Source organism: Panthera pardus, unplaced genomic scaffold, assembly GCF_024362965.1.
Source record: "Panthera pardus isolate Hobbes unplaced genomic scaffold, ASM2436296v1 HiC_scaffold_13, whole genome shotgun sequence".
NCBI classification, from domain to species: Eukaryota; Metazoa; Chordata; class Mammalia; order Carnivora; family Felidae; genus Panthera; species Panthera pardus.
This window is the reverse complement of record NW_026526688.1, coordinates 132,002,712-132,019,503: the sequence shown is the minus strand read 5'-3', so window position 1 is coordinate 132,019,503 and position 16,792 is coordinate 132,002,712. Positions and strand designations below refer to the sequence as shown.

General features: G+C 40.1%; 1 protein-coding gene, 1 long non-coding RNA gene and 1 other non-coding gene across 3 annotated transcripts in view; 1 reads left to right on the top strand and 2 right to left on the bottom strand.

Moving 5' to 3' along the window:
• Nucleotides 1–9,445: 9,445 nt before the first annotated feature.
• On the bottom strand, nucleotides 9,446–9,552 carry LOC128776734 (U6 spliceosomal RNA). Its single transcript, XR_008421912.1, has one exon. It is a non-coding gene; the product is annotated as a U6 spliceosomal RNA (small nuclear RNA).
• Nucleotides 9,553–10,706: 1,154 nt separating this feature from the next.
• On the bottom strand, nucleotides 10,707–16,707 carry LOC109274926 (uncharacterized). The gene is made up of 3 exons (XR_008421729.1): nucleotides 16,425–16,707; nucleotides 11,290–12,481; nucleotides 10,707–10,930 (listed from the first exon to the last, which is right to left on the bottom strand). It is a non-coding gene; the product is annotated as an uncharacterized LOC109274926 (long non-coding RNA).
• Nucleotides 15,920–16,792, top strand: part of HERC3 (HECT and RLD domain containing E3 ubiquitin protein ligase 3) — a 110,612-nt gene continuing 109,739 nt past the window's right edge. Inside the window, exon 1 of the mRNA XM_053901397.1 lies at nucleotides 15,920–16,055. The gene's annotated coding sequence lies outside the window, so the exon portion shown is untranslated. The remainder of the gene's footprint in view (nucleotides 16,056–16,792) is intronic.

The following is a 16,792-nucleotide window of genomic DNA, read 5'->3' as shown; positions in this document are numbered from 1 at the left end:
ATGACAGACCACTTACTACTTAAAGTTAATTAATTATTATATTTAATTGTGATAAGATATATATAAAATTTACCACCTTGACCATTTTATTTTTTTTATTTTTTAAAATTTTTTTTTCAACGTTTTTTATTTATTTTTGGGACAGAGAGAGACAGAGCATGAACGGGGGAGGGGCAGAGAGAGAGGGAGACAGAATCGGAAACAGGCTCCAGGCTCCGAGCCATCAGCCCAGAGCCTGACGCGGGGCTCGAACTCACGGACCGCGAGATCGTGACCTGGCTGAAGTCGGACGCTTAACCGACTGCGCCACCCAGGCGCCCCCACCTTGACCATTTTAAAATGTACAGTTCAGTAGCAGTAAATATATTCACATTGTTGTGCAACCATCACCACTACTCATCTTTAGAACTTTTCATCTTCCCAAATTGAACTTCTATTTCCATTAAATACTAACTCCCCATTTCCCTCTGGCAATGACCATTCCACTTTCTGTCTCCATGAATTTGATCACTATAGGTACCTTATGTAATGGAATCATATATTTGTCTTTTCTGTGACTGTCTTATTTTACTTAGCATGTGTTCAAAGTTCATCCATTTTATAGCATGTGTCAGAATTTCCTTCATTTTTTAAAAAGTTTATTTATTTATTTTGAGAGAGAGAGTGTAGAAGGGGCAGAGAGAGGGCAAGAGAGAGAGAATCCCAAGCAGGCTTTGCACTGTCAGCAAAGACCCTGACACGGGGCTTGAACTCACAAACCTTGGATCATGACCCAAGCCAAAGTCAGATACTTAACCGACTGAGCCACCCAGGTGCTCCAGAATTTCCTTCATTTTAAAGGCTGAATCATATTCCATTGTACGTATGTATCACATTCTGTTTATCCATTCATCCATTGATGGACACTTGGGTTACTTCTACCTTTTGGCCATTATAAATAGAGCTGCCATGAACATATAAGAATCTTTTTGAGACCTTCGTTTCAAAGGGCGTATTATTTTGGGTCTTTTGTACCCAGAAGTGGAATTGCTGGATCATATGGAATTAATAATTATTTTTAATGCTTTGAGAATATTTTTTAAAATGTTTTGCTTGGCTATCCCTGGAGATTTTTTTGTTTGTTTGTTTCAGATCTCAGACAAGATATAAAATGTCAGGTCTGGATAAATTTAACTCAGTTTGAAGTCTCTCTGATCAAATTTGATTTTCAATGATAGCTGGTGCCAATTTTTGAAAAGTCTTTATTGGAATAGTAAGGACACTAGATGCCAATTACCTGTTGAAAAGTATTGAAGTCTAGATACCTTTTGGCAGAACACCAGTGAAGATCCTTTTGTGCAGGATTTCCTGAAGAGGAAATTATTCATTGTGTGAAAACACAATGAATAATCTGTATTCTAGTAGAGTTGGGACATGCAAATAGCATGCCAATGTGATTATGCTAAACACAATGTTGCCCTCAGAGTTTAAAAGCTGAATACTTATTTGGTCTCAATGTCATTTGAGGGCTCCTCTTTAGCCTGTCTAATCTGACAAGCATCAACAGCTGACACAAAGGTGATGTCACTTGCTCCCTTGTTTGCTCCCCACGTCTACTAAAAGCCAGGAGTGCTAGGCTCCCGTGACTTTAAGAGTCCATTCTCTAAAACAATAGAATTTAAGAACTTCAGAGAATAATAAAGAGCCCGCCTCTACATTGAAGTTCTTATGACTTTTTCTTTCTCCTTCCCGAAATACCAATTTACAGCATCAGACATTCTTTATATCAGTTACTCTATAAAAAAATTCCCTTGCTTTACATAAGGCTCATTTATGTAGAAGCCATTAACTTGTCACTGTCACTTTATGCATACATTTGAAACGTGAATCTTTTAGCTGTGTATATCCCAAATCCATTTAATATTTCATTTACATTTACTGAATCCCCTTGTATAAATGATGAATTGTCAGGATGTCACAGAATTGTCATCAAACCCAATTCCGTTAGTATTCATTGTGTCAGCCAGTGTGCTATGTACTGTGTATATACTGGTAAGTAACGTTTAAATACAGACACTCCCTCAAGGATCTTATACTCCTGATTTACATTCTAAAACCTATATTCTTTCAGTCTGCTTCACCTTAGTAAAAGGGCATTGCCATCTAATCAACTGTCCCGGCCAGAAATCTAGGACTTTTCTTTGGTTTTCCCTCTCTCAACTGCCCACTCTCCCTCCCTTCTTTGCTTCCTCCAAAATAGATTTGGCGACATCTACGTCTCTTCATCTCTACTGCCATTCTCTGAACTGAAGCCACTACCGTTTATAGCCTGGATTACTGTAATAGCCTCGATAACTTCCTAACTGGTCTTTCTAGCACTGCTATTGCTCCCCCTCTATCCCTTACCATCTATCCAGGAACCAGTGATCTGCTTAAAACCCCCCAGTGGATTTTCATTGCACTTACAATAGAATTAGAACCCCTGTAATACTCTGCATGGTATGTCCCTGACTTTTTTCTCCAAGCTTCTCTCCTGCCCACTCTCCGCTCTGCCCACTCTGCTCCTGCCACACTGGCAAGCTGGCAATCCTTTCAGTGCCTTGACGATGACAAGCTCTTCTCAGCCTCAGAACTTTGACACATGCTGTTCCCTCTGCTGGGGATGCTCTTTCCCTGCCTGACAACTCCTCACATCCTTAAGAATTAAGCTTAAATGTTTCCTCTTCAGGGAAGGATTCCCTGAAAATGCTGGATAGGTCTCTCCATCAATGTGTGTGTGTGTGTGTGTGTGTGTGTGTGTGTGTGTGTGTGTGTGTTTTACCTCAAGACTTCTGCTATTTTTTAGAGTATTTTTTAAAATTTATTTGTAAAAGCCTTTCTCATATATGGTACAGATACTTTCCCAGTAAGATGCTGCCTTTTAACTTTTTTTCAGGTTTAATTTTTCTTTTTCTTTTTTTATTTATTTTTTTACTGTCACCCTATTTATTTTTTAAATTTACATCCAAGTTAGTTAGCACATAGTGCAACAATGATTTCAGGAGTAGATTCCTTAATGCCCCTTACCCATTTAGCCCATCTCCCCTCCCACGACCTCTCCAGTAACCCTCTGTTTGTTCTCCATTTCTCCATATTTAAGAGTCTCTTATATTTTTGTCCCCCTCCCTGTTTTTTTATTATTTTTGCTTCCCTTCCCTTATGTTCATCTGTTTTGTATCTTAAAGTCCTCATATGAGTGGAGTCATATGATATTTGTCTTTCTCCGACTAATTTCGCTTAGCATAATACTCTCTAGTTCTGTCCACATAGTTGCAAATGGCCACATTTCATTCTTTTTGATTGCCGAGTAATACTCCATTGTGTGTGTGTATATATATGTGTGTGTGTGTGTGTGTGTGTGTGTGTGTGTGTGTGTGTGTATACCACATCTTCTTTATCTATTCATCCATTGATGGACATTTGGGCTCTTTCCATACTTTGGCTATTGTTGATAGTGCTGCTATAAACATGCGGGGGCATGTGTCCCTTCAAAACAGCACACCTGTATCCTGTGGATAAATGCCTAGTAGTACAATTGCTGGGTCGTGGGGTAGTTCTATTTTTAATTTTTTGAGGAATCAGGTTTAATTTTCTGCTTTAAGTTTCAAGTAATAAAGCCCATTAATCTTTTCCATTTTGTTTTATGGTACCATGCCTAGAGTCCTTCTCCTCCACAAAATTTTGTAAGTAATCACTTATTTATTTATTTTTTCTGAAACTTCTGTTGTTACCTCTTAAACTTCTCTGGAATTTGTTTTGTGTATGGTGTAAAGGAGGAATTTATCTTTTTTCCCTCAAGTTGTTGGCCATGGCAATTTCTTCTTTCCTCCAAGGAGAAGAGTTTGTTATGGATTGGTAATGTTAAAGGACATGAATTGGGTCATGCTTTCTCAGAGTAGAGTCTTCTGGTAGAGGCATATATAATATTGTAGTGGGCATTAGAACAGGAGGATCTAAGATTTGGATTTGAGTGGTAGGGCAGAAATAGAGGAAACAGGTCACTATTTTGCCAAGCTAATGAGCTTAGGCAAAGGCACTTGTTCATCAAGTTTTAGACTATTCTCTAAAGTTCTGCATTGAAGTCTGGTATTAAAGCCTTATCCAGTAACAAGTGTGTTTGTTTGTTGTTGCTTATTTTTTTTTAGCAAGGTGTTTATTTTTTTAAAATGTTTATTTATTTTTGAGAGAGAGAGAGAGAGAGAGAGGTAGAGAGGGACAGAGAGAGAGAGATAGAGGATCCCAAGCAGACTCCATGCTGTTAGCGCAGAGCTACACGTGGGTTTTGAACCTAAACCGTGAGATCATGACCTGAGCCAAAACCAAGAGTCAGATGCTCAACTGACTGAGCCACCAAGGTGCCCCCAAAATGTTTATTTTCATTTGCTTCTTCCTCTGTGTATATATTTCCCTGTAGACCTTTAAGGGAAGAGGTTGTTAACATAGACTAAGGTTCAGATATTTCTGATCAAAGATCATGTTAATTATATCTTTCCATTTTCAACTCCAATTATACATTTGTTTCTAAGAGTATATTTTATTACATTATCTTCAATCAAATGCACATTTACAGGGGTGCTACATATATATGTTGGTTAATTTTTTTTTTTTTTTTGCATTGGAACAAAAGATATATCTAGAATGGCAAAGGAATAGGGAGAGAGGCTGAGGTCAAAAAAATCAGTCAGGGAAATGTTGAAGTAATCCAGCATTACAGATAGGGACCAAAACTGGGGTTGAGGACGAGTGATATAGAGTGTGGTAGGCTGAATAATAGTCCCCAAAGATGTCTGCATCCTAATCTCTGGAACCTGTGAATATGTTCTCTTACATTGTCAGAGGGACTTTGCAGATGTGATTAAGGGTCTTGATTGAGATGGAGAAATTATCCTGGATTATCCAGGTGTGCCTACTATAATCACAAGGATTTTATAAGAAGGAGGCAGGAGGGTCAAAGTTAGGAGAAGGTGATGCTAGTTTGGAAGTAGAGATTGGAGTGATGCCACCATGAACTAAGGAATGTGGGCAGCTTCTAGAAGCTGGAAGAGGTAAGGAACACATTTTCCTCTGGAGCTTCCAGATGTAATCAGCCTTGACAACACCTTGATTTTTATCTCCATTAAGACTCACTTAGGACTTCTGGCCTCCAAAAGCATAAAAGAATAGATTTTGTTTTGTTTTAAGCCATCAAGTTTATGTTAATTTGTTAGAGCAACAATAGGAAATTAATACATAGAGGAAAAGATGAATAGAGGAAAGCCATTGTATGGTGGAAAATGATAGTATTTGATGATTGACCAAGTGAAGGGAGAAAAATTAAGGATCAAAGTAATTCTAAGATTCTGAATCTAGATTATGAAGGCAATGGAAGGGGAATTAGTTTCTGGGGGAAAGAGGAGTTCAATTTTATATATTTTGCTTGGGTTCTAGGGAAGGCATCCCAAATCAACTTTACCTTATATGAGGCTTTGATTTGGGGATTTCATGAAGGTGTGTTTAGGAAGCAAAATGCAGCTCCCTCATTGCACAATGAGGTTTATATCATTCAGATCAGTTATATCAGTTAGAGATGAAGTCATCTCATTTAAAATTCCCTTCTAGAGAGAATAGTTAAATATTAAGCCTTACTGCATTTTAGGACAAATGAGCTTATTTGATTCTTAGATTTGGTAAGCAGATTAAGGCAAAGGTTCACAATAAAGAGGAAGAGAAGTAAAAGCTCCATAGGGTCAATAAATACTCTTGGAATGGTCTTCATAATTATGTGAGTATATATGCACCATTTCAGATTCTTGAAAGGATAGAAAATCAAAACGAAAGTTAAGAATCGTGTACTAATGGCGTGGGGTACCAGAAGATGGAGGAGGAAGGGCAAAGGCGAAGGGGAAGAGAAAGGGCAACACACAGAAACTCCACAGTCATTCTTTTGCTGTAGCTTGGTACTGCTAATTCCTGCTCCTCTTTTCCTGTACTAGACCCATTTCAGGGCTTTTTGTGTTTCTAGAACCAGTTTGCAAAGAGGCTGAAGAGTTTGTTCTGTTGAGTTATTTTATTTGCTGATAATGTATTCTTTAAAAAATTCTGTTTTGGTGTTTTACTGAATATTTCATCTATATTTCTCAAAGGACTTTTCTAAATATTACAAATCTACTGTCTCCACAAAGTGAATATTAAAATAACTTAATAAATAATTATCATTGGCAATCTCTTCAAAGAACAGATGAGGCATAGAAATCTTAGGGAGCTTCTTCTTTTTTTTTTTTTAAGATTTTATTTTTAAGTAATCCCTACACCCACCATGGAAGTTGAACTCACAACCCAGAGACCGAGAGTCACATGCTCCAGCAACTGAGCCAGCCAGGCACCCCATTACAAAGCTTAATTAACGCAACTATTTGTTTTTCAGTGATATAAATCATTGAGTTGCTTAGTTGATCTCCAAAGTAAAATGTTTCTGTGATTAAATTTGATGTCAGTCCCGTAGGCTAAGAGGTCCTTCTCAATATAGCTTAGATTCAGCACAACGAAGCCCACTGAATGCTTTAGAGGCTGACCTAGAGTCAGAATCTCTTCCCTAAACAATTTATTTAGGTAACTGGTTTTCCACTTCTGTATGGACCAAAACTAACAGTTTCCATTTTGTTTTACATGTAATGTTGACTTTTTAAAAAATAAAAATGATTAATGTCAAGATTTCCTTTTTAAATACTATAAAGGAATGGACTAAGTTTGTACTTGATGGAGTTTCCTATGGGTATGATTGATTTTCTTGGGTCATCTACATAGACATGAAATTTCACTTTAACATTCAAAGTCTTACTTTGTGGGATAAATAAAATAAATTTAAATATTTTCCTGCTTCTACTGTTATAGTAATTCATAAAGGGTACTTGCTCTGCTGTAAGATCAAGGAAAATATAATGATTTGTCTTTGAAATGACTAGAATTTCAAGGTCAAGTGTTGTATAAGTGCCATCTTCTACAATTCATATGCTTTCCGAGTGAAACTAATATGGAATTATGGTTTTACAGATACTATAACAAAATATCAGGTGGCGAGAGGTACTTTGTAAAACAGATTTGGCTTGCCTACATTTGTTTACAAAGGGATATCAATGCTTGTTGGAAAGATGTAGCCCAGGGAATATACTCGCCATATATCTTGACTAAGAATAGACTATGTCAATTTGGAAATATCATTCTTTTTGATTGAGTTGACACTTTGGGAAGAACACACACGGAGCTCTCAGAGAAAGGGAACTGTAGGCTCAGATGCCAGATCAGTCAATCCTGGCAATCAACCTAGTCACAGATGCCACAGCTAGACTGCATTAAAAGCCTATTTTGGATGCTTTTTGTAGCAGTGTACTTACCTCTGTACCACAAACTGGTGGCTTAAAATAACGGAAATGTATTATCTCACAGTTCTGGAGACTGAAGTCCCAAATCAAGGTGTTAGCAGTTTGGTTTCTTCTTCTCTGAGGGAGAATCTACTCTCTTTGCTTCTCTCCTCGCTTCTGCTGGTTACTTGGAATTCCTTGGCTGGTAGAGACATGTCACTCCAATGCCTATTTTCTCATAGCAGTTTCCCCTATGTCTCTGTGTGTTCACATGGCCTTCTAATAAGGACATCAGTTATTGGATTTAGGGCCCTCCTAGTCCTCATGTTATGACTTATGACCTCATTTTAATGAAAGTAATTACATCTGTAAAAACCCTATTCCAAGTAACTCACATTCTGAATTTCCAGGTAGACATGGATTTTGGAGGAAATTATGTAATTCACTATGCTATCCAAGGCATTTACCCTCAGAAACATCAGTACAATTCATCAGAACATAACGCTAACAAGGCCCAGGGTAAAGGCTGGGTAGGTTGCTTTAAATGGTTCTAGGCTGGTAGCTATACATCCACCTTGAAATTTTATCTAGTTAATCAAAAAGAGAACCAGGCAAGAACTTGGATGGAATAGTACTAATCCACTTCTAAAGGCTACAGAAGAACTCAAAGTACGTGCCTCTCTAATAGTTGGTCAGTAAGGTCATTTTCTTCTATAAAGCCTGGGACACACTGGTATACATAATAAGGTGATTGATGGCAAAGGTGATTGGACCACAATGGATATTACAAGTCATGACACTACATTTTCTTTTTGAGAAATGGGCAATAAAATACCTTCTCTGGCTACCATTTTATTGATGGACAACATAAATTCTGACACTTTGTCTTCTTTTCATTTTGCTCTGGAACTTGGTGAACCATCAACTGATTGTTATTGGTATGTGCGTGTGTGTAAATAAGAATATGATTAACAACAAAAAAATATGATTAACAAGAGTTTGAGTTTGTAAAGGACTTCCTTCCTGGAACCTTTTATTTTTGGCAGGTATGTGGGAAAATTGGGGAGTCACATGATATCAAATAATTTCAGCAAAGGACCAACAACACTAATCATACATTTTTATGCATTTAGTTATTTTTTTGATATGAATATGTAGAAACATCTTACCTAAGCTAATTTTCAGATGTGTGCCACTTGACTTTTTATTTTACTAGAATTTTTAAAAATTTTATTTTTAATTGTTTATACCCCACATATTCTAGTTGAGACATAAGATGACTTATAAAATTAATACAGTAAAAAAGATAAAATGAAAACCAAACCAAAGCAACCCCATTATTGGTAAGGGGGTTGGACAAAGGCTACTTAGATATTGTGTGTATGTTTAGCTGGTGCCATCTTTTGTCAGGGAGTATTGGCAATATAATATAAAGCCTTGTGAGTTTGCATTCTGCCTGACCTAGCAATTATTCTTTTTTTAAATAATTTAATTTTTTTTAATGTTTATTTATTTTTGAGAGATAGGGAGAGACAGAGGGCAAGATGGGCAGAGAGAGAGAGAGAGAGAGAGAGAGAGAGAATCCAAAGCAGGCTGCAGGCTCCTAGCTGTCAGCACAGAACCCGATGTGGGGCTCAAACTCATGAACCATGAGATCATGACCTGAGCTAAAGTTGGTTGTTTAATTGACTGAGCCACCCAGGCACCTGGCAATTATTCTCTTAGGAATTTATCTTAAGGAAAGAATCAAGGGTGAGGGCAAATATTTAGTTATATTCACTGTGTGTAACTATGTTACACTATTGTTTATAATGGCAAAGAATGGAAAATAAACACAAAACGAGAAATTGGTTAAAGTATATTCATTTTGTAGATAAATATAATTTACATGAAATTTAAAATGATGTTATAGAATAGTATTTAATTTTATTGAAGATGTTAAATATATTGTTCAGTTCATAAAGCAGTGTAAAATATTATGTATAAAATGATCCACTTTTAGAAATGCATATACATGCAATAGAAAAGGATAAACAAAATAGTAAGAACTAAAAATGGTGCTGAATGGACTGATCTTTCCTTCTTATTTTTTAAAATATGGAAGCTTCATGAATCTGTGTGTCATACTTGTGCAGGGGCCATGCTAATCTTCTCTGTATCGTTCCAATTTTAGTATCTGTGCTGCCCAAGCGAGCACTGGACTGATCGCTTTTCTTTTCTTTTCTTTTTTTCTTTTTTTTTTCTTTTTTTCTTTATTTTTTAATATACGAAATTTATTGTCAAATTGGTTTCCATACAACACCCAGTGCTCATCCCAAAAAGTGCCCTCCTCAATACCCATCACCCACCCTCCCCTCTCTCCCACCCCCCATCAACCCTCAGTTTGTTCTCAGTTTTTTTTTTTTTTTTTTTTTTTTTAATGTTTATTTATTTTTGAGACAGAGAGAGACAGAGCATGCACGGGGGAGGGTCAGAGAGAGAGAGGGAGACACAGAATCTGAAGCAGGCTCCAGGCTCTGAGCCATCAGCACAGAGCCCGATGTGGGGCTCGAACTCACGGACCGCGAAATCATGACCTGAGATGAAGTCGGATGCTTAACCGACTGAGCCACCCAGGCGCCCCTGTTCTCAGTTTTTAACAGTCTTTTATGCTTTGGCTCTCTCCCACTCTAACCTCTTTTTTTTTTTTTTTTTTCCCTTCCCCTCCCCCATGGGTTTCTGTTAAGTTTCTCAGGATCCACATAAGAGTGAAACCATATGGTATCTGTCTTTTTCTGTATGGCTTATTTCACTTAGCATCACACTCTCCAGTTCCATCCACGTTGCTACAAAAGGCCATATTTCATTTTTTCTCATTGCCACGTAGTATTCCATTGTGTATTTTCTTCTTTTTTCTTTATACGTATTTTATACATCTTACATAGCTAATATCTATTACATTTATGAAGAGAAAAACAAGTTTGTTTTTTTCTTTAAGTAGGTGGGAAAATAAATGAGTACACGAGGAAAATGGCAGAGGAAAGTTAAAATGAACCTTGAAATGAGGTTACTTCTCAAAATGCACACAGTAAGGTTCTCTACAGATGGGACATACATTTTGTTCCAGGCTTTCAAAAGCCAATGGAAAGAGGAAAACAGAATTAGCTATAATATCTATAAGATACTATGGTGTCTTAAGTATCTATAAGGTAAGAACAACTTGTTGGTCAACCATTTAAAAGTAAATATAATGGCTGATTTTACTGGGCTTTTACTTTTACCTACATGTAGGATGAAAACAAAATACTGAAGACCAATAGAAAGTTAAATACCAGTTATCAGTTTCCCTTTATATAAAGGGTAGCCATAAAGTTTAGAAATACAAACAATACTATTTTATTTTTTTACAGATTTATATTAAGGTATATTATGTTATATATCAACTTTACAGATAGAACCCCTCTGATTCCTTGTTTCTTCTGGAGTATGCTAAAGGTGTAGGTTTATTTAGTAAAAATGAGAGAAGTCAACCAAGATAACACATTGAAGATCCTTCTGCTAGGATGGAGAAAAATTGCAACAAGAACTATGTATTGCTACAAGAGAAAATACATTTAAAACATATCAGGTAATGTCTCTGTCATCAAACATGTCACATATTGTCATGGTAAAGCAAGAAATCATTTATTATGCATATTCACTTTGTTTCCAGAATTTATGGTCAAGTTATAAAGCTGCATAACATTGTTATATGTGTGCGCCTTTGAAATTCCATAGGATCACTTTAGTTTTTCTAGGATATAATAAAACTCCTTAAATTTAATTTGACCCAGATTTAATTTTTAACTTCAGAGAAAAAGGGTTTTTCATTTTGATGAAATTATTTTATTTTGATTTGACACAAGTAAACTTCTAGAGAATTTGTTTTTTGCATCTAGAAAGGTAAAACAGTTACCTCATTTTTCACAGTTAAAACATTTATACACTATGCAGTCACACAGGAACCGACATTTGCCATATTGCTCCAAGGACTTGTTTAGTCAGTGTAGTCATAGTGGTAGACTGGATGCTACTTCCAAGGGTACAAATTTTGGGACCTTTTGAAAAGAGAAATCTTCATGAAAGATGTTACTTCCTAAAGACTTTATTGCATCTTCAGGAACAAACCAAAGTTCATCCTAAAGGCTTTCTTAGGAAATGCTCAACCATCCCATCTTTTTAACATTAATTAATATTAACCTATATGATACTACTGAGTTTCTTAAGTTTAAAGTAAGATGGTTGTGCTTTATCCAAAAGGCTTGATTTTTATTTTTTTTATTTTTTATGCTTATTTCTTTTTGAGAGAGAAAGAGACAGAGTGCGAGCAGGGGCGGGACAGAGAGAGACAGAGACACAGAATCTGAAGCAGGCTCCAGGCTCTGGGCTGTCAGCACAGAGCCCAAGTTGGGGCTCAAACTCACGAACTGTGAGATCATTACTGGAGCCAAAGTCAGATGCTTAACTGACTGAGCCACCCAGGTGCCCCCAAATGGCTTGATTTTTAAAAATGCAAAATTAATTTATGAATAGTTTCAAGAAACACGGGGGGATAGTCATAGTTGCTGTGAGCTCTTTGTAGTCAGGAATAATGCTTCTTGTCCAGCAATACATATAGAAGACACTGAGTAAATATTTCATAATTATTTGATTGATGGCTATATTGATTTACCATGATATTTTCCTTCCAAGTTATTTTTCACATTAATAAATTAAGGCTGTATGTTATAGGACACTTTTCAAAAGCTTAGATAATTCAGCCTGGGCATACATAGGCTTCTTGAGTAAACTGTATAAAAGAACAAAAAACAGTGAACATATGTAAAACATGTTTACAACCAATTTTTCCTTTGAGTATTGACTAGATTGACAAAATGAGTATTTTGGGGGATCGGGGGACAAAGAAACATCTTTGTCATTGTGTAGCTTCATAGGGTGTGCACACATTACCTGGCAAATAATCCTTTCCTTTCCCAGAGGTGAAGACACTTAATTCTTCAAAAGTATACCTCAAGTCAGAATGTTGTGGCCAACATGCTTTTTTCCCACACGTTTGATCTGAGATACCAGAAGTTTGTCTCTCTTTAAATTTACCAAGTGATGTTTGTCTGCAGGACAAGTAGGTTAAATATAGAAAACAATCATTATTACACAGGATTCCTACTGTACTAAAGATTTCTTGCAATTTGAAATAGGCATATGCACTTCAAGAAGTGAGCTGTAAAGAATGGGGCAAATCAGCATATATTCAGGCGGAAGCCCAGCAGCGCTGGGTATCATCCTCTGGTCACTGGGAATTCCTCACCTGCCCGGCGCTAGAGCTAGACCACATGATCCCTTCTGCCTGTCAAAGGCTACAGTGAGAACTTATCACACCTTTTATTATTTATTTTTTGTTTTCCAAAATTTTTCAATGTAAACTTTTTAAAAATTTTTTTTTTTCAACGTTTTTCCATTTATTTGTGGGACAGAGAGAGACAGAGCATGAACGGGGGAGGGACAGAGAGAGAGGGAGACACAGAATCGGAAACAGGCTCCAGGCTCTGAGCCATCAGCCCAGAGCCTGACGCGGGGCTCGAACTCACGGACCGTGAGATCGTGACCTGGCTGAAGTCGGACGCTTAACCGACTGCGCCACCCAGGTGCCCCTCAATGTAAACTTTTTAAACATACAGAGAAGTTGGAAGTAATGTACAATGAACACTATCTACCTACCATGTAGCATCTACAATTAACATCTTGGTATACTGGATTTATCACATGTATATACAGCTATCCATCCCTCTATCCATCCTTCAATCCATCTTTTAAAATGTACATTTCAAAATAAGTTGCAGATGTCAGTATACTTCCTCCTAAATACTTGAGTGTGCATAGCATTAACTGGAGATCAATTTTGTTTACAGTTTTTTTTGTTTTGTTTTTTTTAAAGACAGAGAGAGCATGAGCCTGAGAGAGGGGGCGACAGGGAGACAGATATTTTTTTTTTTAAGTTTGTTTATTTGACAGAGAGAGAGAGAGAGAGAGAGCGAGCGCAAGTGAGCCAGGGAGGGGTCAGAGAGAGAAGGGAGAGAGAATCCCAGACTCAAAACTGTTCAGTGTAGAGCCTGATGTGGAACTTCGGAACTGGAACTCACGGTGTGATCATGACCTGAGCCAAAATCGGGTCAAGACATTTAACCAGCTGAGCCACCCACACGCCCCTACAGATCTTTTTTAGGTTAAATCTTTTATTTTTAACATGAATGCTTTTCTTTCATAAGATTTTTCATGGTTAGCATGTATGTTCTCCTTGGTATGTTTATTTGGATAATGTTTGCCTCCCTTTTGAAGGCAACAGGGACTGTGCCATTTTGCTCACCAACATATCCACAGGGGCTGGTATTGCAGCAGATGCACAATATACAGTATATTTGTTAGGGAACACATGGGAAGCCAGAAAGAAATGGAAGATGGAGCTATATAAATGCAAAGAAAAGGTAAATTATGGCCTCTCAAACTAGTTAAAATATTTCCTATTATGACTATTGTTGGTGCTGGGGCCATTTAAAGCCATTTTGGTAAATGGAGTAGGACATGTTTGTTGAGGAAATTGCCATTTTACATTGGTTCAATTAAGAAAATAAAATGAAAATGGATGGCTCAGTCGGTTAAGCATCTGACTCCGGCTCAGGCAATGATCTTAGTGCCTGTGAATTTGAGCCCCACTTCGGGCTCTGTGCAGACAGCTCAGAACCTGAAGCCTGCTTCAGATTCTCTGTCTCTCTGCCCTTCCCCTGCTCACGCTCTGTCTCTCCTTCTTTCTCAAATTTAAAATAAAACATAAATTAAAAAAAAAAAGAAGTACTCTAAGTATCTTCATTGATTCTTCTACATATAAGTAAGTTCATAGGGTTCTGGATGTTTATTTGGTAAGGAAGCTTATAGTGCCTCGGTTTGTAATTTAGACATCATTCATATTCCACCTCCAGGCTTGAGGTTTTGATAGCCAACTTTTTTCTCAAGATGAAATTTCATGTGATAAACATGAGTCATAGGGCAAATATATTGACTTAAATGCTGATTGATTATAAACCTCATATTTGGTACATGATTATAGAATCTCACTCTCTCCTTCTTAACCATGGGGTATTCCCCTTTCTCCCATGACTCTTCTCTGGCTATTCCCCTAGCTTCTTTTTGTGATACCATCACTAAATTAGGATTATGTCTTTGTGAGACACCTAGACTTCTATGAAACTGCCACACCTCTGGGATATAAGGGAATCCTGTTAATTTTGTCCCCGTGTATCTAAAGATGTCCAGTGTGATTCAAACTTCAAATGCTGGAACTATTTTCTTAGATGACCTTAGCTCCCTGATAACTTGAGATTTTGCTTTATCTTTCTTGTCTCAGGAGCATTTGACAACTTCCTTTATTTCACTGAGAGTTCATAGGCCTGCCAACAACGACCCATCCCCAGGATACACCACTCCTCAAAACTTTTTGTTTTTCTGGCTTGGTCGATCTATTAGATTCCCAGAACAGGTAACGGCAGACTTGTCCTGATTTGAACGTCCTTAGGAAGAATCTGGCCTCAAAGGACCTTTCAAGTTCAAATGACAGGTTACAGAAATTCATCCGCTAGGAAAATCATTCTGTTGGATTAGAGTGGTACTCTCCTAGTGTTCTGCTTCTATGCTTCAAATTTAAGGGGTAAGTGGGGGACAACAGATACATGAAGTCATCTGTGAGAGTGTTTTCTTCAAAAGGACAAGGACGAGGACTACTCTGAAAGCCCCGTGACCTTGGGGAAGAGAAGAAAGCTGGGAGATTCATTGCCAGGGAAGGTAGGGAGGACAAACTTCTTTATCCATTACTGGGTTTTAAGCCACATGGTGTCTTTCAGATGGTAAGATTTAGTATCTGCTCTGCGACTTCTTTTCAGGCTCCTCCCCAGCCACCACCCTCCAACCCCAAGCCTTCCTGGCTCCTGCAGCACCGTTCTCCTCTTCGCACACCCCCCCCTCCCGCAACTCTCCAGGATGGCCGAGGCAGAGCGGGCCTCCGCACCGACTTCCTTCCCGCTTCTCCCACCACGCAGCCCGGCGTTTCGGCAACGCGCTTCCTCCAGTCTTCCGAAGGGGTGTGAAGCCGAAGACTCCTCCACTGGGAATAAAACGCTTAATAATTCACCCTCAGTTGTTACCCTCTAGATTTTTCTTGAGCCCCATGCTCAAGGCTTTTGGTCACCTCTGCATAAATATTAAGAGCCAGAGCCCCAAACCTAAAAAACCGACCCCTAACCTGTCCCGCTCGCTTCCCCGCCTGTGAAAAGCAATCCTATTCCAGAGCGAATGCTCGGTGTCTTGCAGCCGGATTCCGGCCGACACAAGCGGGGCCCGCGGGTCCTGTCACCTCAGGCTGCCCCCGCCTCCCTCCCGGCCTGGGCCTCTCCCCGCCTCCAGCCCGCGGACCTCGCCGCCCCGCCTCCGCCACGGCCGCCATTGGTGCCAGCCCGCCCCAGAAGGGCGCCCATTGGCCGGGTGGGAAGTCATTCGCCCAGCGCATTCCGCCGCCCGCAGGCTTGCGGGGAAACTTCCTTATTATTGTGACGCCGAAAACCGAGAAACCCCGAGCCGGGCCGGAGAGACTAGGCTGTCACAGTCGGAATCCTGAGCGGTGGTTCCGCGGCCGCCAAGGTGCGCGGGTTGGAGGTCGGGGTTCCAGGGAAGAGGGCACCGCGGAGCTGCAGCCGCGCGACCGCCGCGTTCCGCCGGGCACGGCTGTCAGCCCGCGGCTCCGGTAGGGGCGGCTGCGGCTGCGGCTGCAGCTGCAGGGCGCTCCCCGCGACGACCTGGGGCCGGCGCTCGGGGAGGTCGGGGCGCGGCGCCTGCAGCGCCTGCAGGACTCGGGGACGCGGGCGGCTGGGTTGCGCCGGGCTAGGCGCGCTAGGCGTCCCTCGGCATGTTGCGCGCCTCCCTGGCGTTCTCGGGGCTTGCCCTCTGACCAAGAGAGCCCCCGCGCCCGGAAAGGCCGGAAACCGCTTTAAAAATGGGAGCGCCCCCCACCTCGACTCGGCTGTCTGCAGACCTGGAGGAATTGCGACGCAGAAAGTCCAAAAGAGGATCCTCCCCTTCCTCCTCGCCTGCCCCTATTTGAATTCGGGGGCTCCAGTGACTCCTCGCGGTGAGGAACGCGGACGCTTCCCCGCGTAATGGGAGCCGGCTAGGCCTCCGCGTTTTGGGGAACCCCGGCGGCCGGGAGGACTTTGCACCGAGGACGCGGGGCTCAGCTTCCAAGCTGACAGCGCGGGTGGGGCCGCGGCGCCCGGCACCACCCACCTCGCGGAGGCCGTGCCCGGCCCTCCTGGCCCGAGTCAGCCTGAGGGGCGGAGCCGGGGCGAGGGTGTGTGTGAACACGTGTGTGTGCGTGTGTG